The 4,563-nt window shown below is 36.5% G+C and overlaps 1 long non-coding RNA gene across 1 annotated transcript; it reads left to right on the top strand.

Moving 5' to 3' along the window:
* Window positions 1–655: 655 nt before the first annotated feature.
* On the top strand, window positions 656–2,266 carry LOC110231136. Its single transcript, XR_002334237.1, has 2 exons — window positions 656–1,521; window positions 1,784–2,266. It is a non-coding gene; the product is annotated as an uncharacterized LOC110231136 (long non-coding RNA).
* Window positions 2,267–4,563: the final 2,297 nt, after the last annotated feature.

Below are 4,563 nucleotides of genomic sequence, written 5' to 3'. Positions count from 1 at the left end.
AACCAAACAATCCTCAACGAGTAACTTGATAAAAAAAAAAAAAAAAAATTAGAATGTGCAGTTAAGTTTTAATCCGTATACGTGAAACCTCCCTGTCTACAAAATTATGTTCAATGAATCCAAATGAAAACTGAAAACCTTTAAAAAAGTAAAACGTGTTTCTATACCTAAAATGATTTTTTGGATTGACGACTGAGATGTATACGATGAAAGAAAAGTTTTTAAGTCATCCCTGTGATAAAACTAAAAACGTGTTTCTATAACTAAAATGATTTTTTTTGTTCATGCAATTACAAATAATTAAAGTGGGATCCTTTTACAAATTTTTTTTACTAAAACGTGTATGATGTAGGAAAATCTGTCAATGTCATACTTGGTATCCAATAATCTCTATGCTAATTGGCCAATAATTTTAGTAAGTTTTTAACGTATTTGTGGAACTAAATTTTCTATTTTTGTTTTTAGATGTAAGCATGGAAATAAATTAAAGTAAACTAAAAATGTAAGCGTTTTACAACTCAACAAGTTAAACTAAAGTCACAACGTTGGTAACAAACTCTGCTTTCTACAAAATATCACATCTGTGTTTTTGTCTCATACACATAATAATATCATTAGAGAAGAACGAAAATGCATTTGACTCGTAACACAAAACGTTTGCTAAAAGAAAGCTATAAGATACCCGATTGCTGGCAAGAGAGACTTCTGGTTAAGGAATCTCTCAAGTTAACCAGAAGTCGAGTCAGTGAGTTCCACGCGCGGGCGACTTCTCTCTCAAACCCAGTCAACTGCCAAACCCTATATCTGCTTTCCTCTGCCTCTCCGGCGTGCTTTTCCGGCGTCGGAGAGGGCTTTGCCTTTTGTTTTTTCTTCTGGTCTTTCTCCTCTGTCCGTTGTTTCCGTTCGTGGTGGGTGATGGCTCGCCGTATCCTTACCTTCTCGTCCTCCAGGTGGTGGTAAATCAAAGCTCAGGCTTCGCGTAGTGGCTAGGATAGACGCCGCGGCTTGTTGTTGCTTCGAATTGTGGCTCGAGGAGACCTCGTTTCGATGGCTTTCAGATGGTTGCTTTTAGTGGTCGTCCCTCTGTGCGTGTTAGATCTGAGAGTTTGGTTTGTGGTTGTGGCTTTGTGGAGACAGCGGAGGGGCTCCGGACTTCCTTCACGGTGGTTAGCTCCGGCGAATTTGTATTTTGGATGGTTCCGTGTCATCTGATTTCAGATTCTCGCCTCTTTGGTTTTGGGTTGGTGTCCGCTTCTCACCAGAAATCTCGGTTTGGGGAGTTTGGTGAAGCAGCATGTGGTGATTGGCTCGATTTCTTCTTCCTCGCCATGGAAAGGGCTTGGTCTGGTTCTTTGTCGACGGATCTAGAATTGGCCTTCTCTTTCTCGAGGCGCGGTACGGTGGTTTGGCGAGGCATCAAATCTGAGGTCGTCATGATGTCACCCAATGGCAGCGAGGACTTGAGGACTAGTCTGGGGTCATTGTGTGGCTGATCTTCTTCGGCTTTTAATGCTTTGCGAGGTAATTGCGTTCTCGGTGGTGTAAGGCTTTAGTTGTCGTCAAAGTCTGTTGCTCTTTTGTAGCAGCTTTAGCGGAGTTGCTTGGGGAAGTAGTGGCTGCCGGTGGTGGTCTTGCTTTCATCTCCAATTGCAATTGTCTCCGGTCGATTCTCGTATCGTTTTCTTTGTCTTTTCAAGGATTTTTTTGGGATCCTTATATGTTGTCTACGTGACTTAAGCTCTTGGTTTGGATTGCGTTTAGTTTGTCGTCTCGTTTTCCCTAGGTTATGGAGGAGCTAGTAAGATCATTGGGTCGTTTGGTGCTGTTTCGTATTGTAATATTTTCGCTCTGTGCTAGCCGACTACGAGGTTGTACTTGGTAGAGGGAGCTAGTGCTAAACGTGTACATTGGTTCGTGTGGCTCCATCCTGAGATCGCTCATGGTTTCGCCGTTGACAGCTCAGTCCTTGGGCTTCCAGTGAAAGGCTTCCACTACTTTGGCTTTCGTTTTTGCAATCTTTTCAATATTTCATTACCGTCTTTCGTCTTCTGTAGCTCATTTCGGAGGAACTTCAGAATCGTGTATCACTTCATCTGACACCGTTTGCTTCAAGGCTTACGTTGAGTCGATGGACTGATTGTTTTTGCTTCCATGTTTTTATCTTTTTTTTTTGCCATGGGACCAAATTTTTTAGGTTTAAAATCGATGATTGTAAACCTAAACATTTCATTTTAATGAATATTTACATTCTTAGCAAAAAAAAAAATCTCTCAAGTGTTCATCAACTAGTCTACTTGTAGTTAGAACTTCGACTTCCCGATCGGTTGCAAGAACTATAATGCAAGACTCATCTTACCAAACAATTTTGTTTACCAAAAAAAAAAAACTATATTGCAAGAACTATAATTCTTCCTCATACTCTACAATTGCTTTCTCTTAATGTTCCCAGAACGAACCATCTAAATTCGCACCATCAAGACCATGACTCACGACCTCAGCCTCAAAAACAAACCGGGTGGTCATAAGAGTTTCTTTTTTTTTTTTTTTTGGGCAACATAAGAGTTTCTTTTAAACAAGGTTTTGGAGAACATAAAATGATCGGTATAGCAGAAAACAGAGTGCGGCTAAAGATTCGGATTTGCAATTGCTACGTTGTTTTTAGTTGCGATCAATCTCTATTCTCTACTTTGGTTTATTGTTCTTTTACTGTTTGGCTAACTTTGTGAAGTACTTATAACCCCCGTTCTAAAAATCCCCGCCTAGTTCCGATTACTCCCCGCTTAATCGCTAGGCCCACCCTCTCCCCCTCGATTAATGACTAATCCCCTAAAAAATCAGTAACCCAATTATTCTCCGCCTAATCCGATTATTTTCCGCCTAATCCGATTATTTTCCGCCTAATCTTACATACCCCGATTATTTTTTAGATTGCAAGTATAAAAAAAACATTTTATTTTTGTTATTCAATCATTTGAATTGGGAGTTTGTGATGTTTTACATAACTTGTGTTCAAATTTTAATAAAAATCATAAAAATTTGTTTTTACTGTAATTTTGAAAACAATATTGAATTAATATATTTTAAAAATATTAAAATAACCCTAAAACTAATCCCCGATTAATCCCCGATTTTAATCCGATTTTCCGATTAATCGCTAGGCCCATGCCGAACGCCCGACTAGCGCCTAGCGATTTTTCAAACAAGGCTTATAACCAACAATAACACTTTTAATAGTATGATTAATAATAATAACATTACATCATTGTATTAAATTTTAAACCCTACCAATCTCCAACGAGTAACCTGATAAAAATTAAAGATATTTAAGAGAAGTGGCATGTAAGTTTTTTATGCGTGTATGTGAAACGTCCCTTTCCAAAGTTTTTATCATCTATATTTTGACTTATGATTCAATTGCATTCGAAGAATTAAACTACTAAACCGTGTACAATTGAAGCAAATCTTTAGTTATGCCAAATAATAATGTTGGGAGGCTGGGAGTGTTAGTTTTCATTTCTATTGTACTAAGCTAAATAAATAGACCGAGACACACTTAAGATAACTGTGTTCATAAGGCCCATATTTTGAGGTTTGAACTCGGCCCACATAAATTTTAGCTAGACCTGGCCTTAATTCAGGCTTGTGAAGCATTTATTTTGGTCCCTTGATTGCTAAAAACTTGTAGTTTTGTATTGTACACAAACAAGTTTTTTTTTTGTATTATTATTTTGTGACCTTTTGAAACATTCATTGATAAAAACATTTTATAACTCTCAGTTTTTCTAATAAATCATCTGTGATAAAAGTTAAAATGTTTTCACTTTTTTGTACGGATTTTTTTGGTTAAAAAATAATAATATAAAGTGGCATGGGATCAATCACATATATCCGCAATGATACATATCACATATATTCGCAATTATGAAAACACGGCCCAAAATATAAGACTTACACCATTATCGCCCACTACTAAAAAGTCTTTTGCATGAGTTAAACATTTTTTTATAATAAAATATATTAGAAGAAGAAAACATGATAATGAGATAAAGTTCTAAAAAAAAAAGTGGCAAGCCGATAGACTTGTGTGGTGGTATCCTACAACGAAAAAAAGAGAGTATTAAGGATTTGGAAGAACAGCGAGAGATCAAGTTAATTAGTTAATTAAGCCCATACCTATAAACACAAGATCACAAACTAAGAAACATAACAAACCACATTAATAATGGTGTACTATTTGATAATGATGCATCGACGTGACATCACCTTATTTACATTTCATTTTCATATACGTACGACATTACATACACATAATTGGCATTTTTTGTTTCTTAACATTTTCGGAAGCAACACGTTACTGTACAACATATCAATTACGACATGAACTCTTTCATGATATATTACCAAACAATGAAAAAATAAAGGCATTTTTCATGGTTCTTTAAAAAAAATGAAAATAAACTACTGGTATTTAATTAGGAACATTGATTTGTAAAACTAGAGATGCATAAAAAGAGAAGAAGAAGCTATCATGTTGTGAGGTAAAGAAAGCCTTTGGGTCAAAAA

Source organism: Arabidopsis lyrata, assembly GCF_000004255.2.
Source record: "Arabidopsis lyrata subsp. lyrata unplaced genomic scaffold ARALYscaffold_2, whole genome shotgun sequence".
In the NCBI taxonomy this organism is placed as follows: Eukaryota; Viridiplantae; Streptophyta; class Magnoliopsida; order Brassicales; family Brassicaceae; genus Arabidopsis; species Arabidopsis lyrata.
The sequence above is the reverse complement of the archived record's forward strand: the minus strand, read 5'-3'. Positions and strand labels throughout refer to the sequence as shown.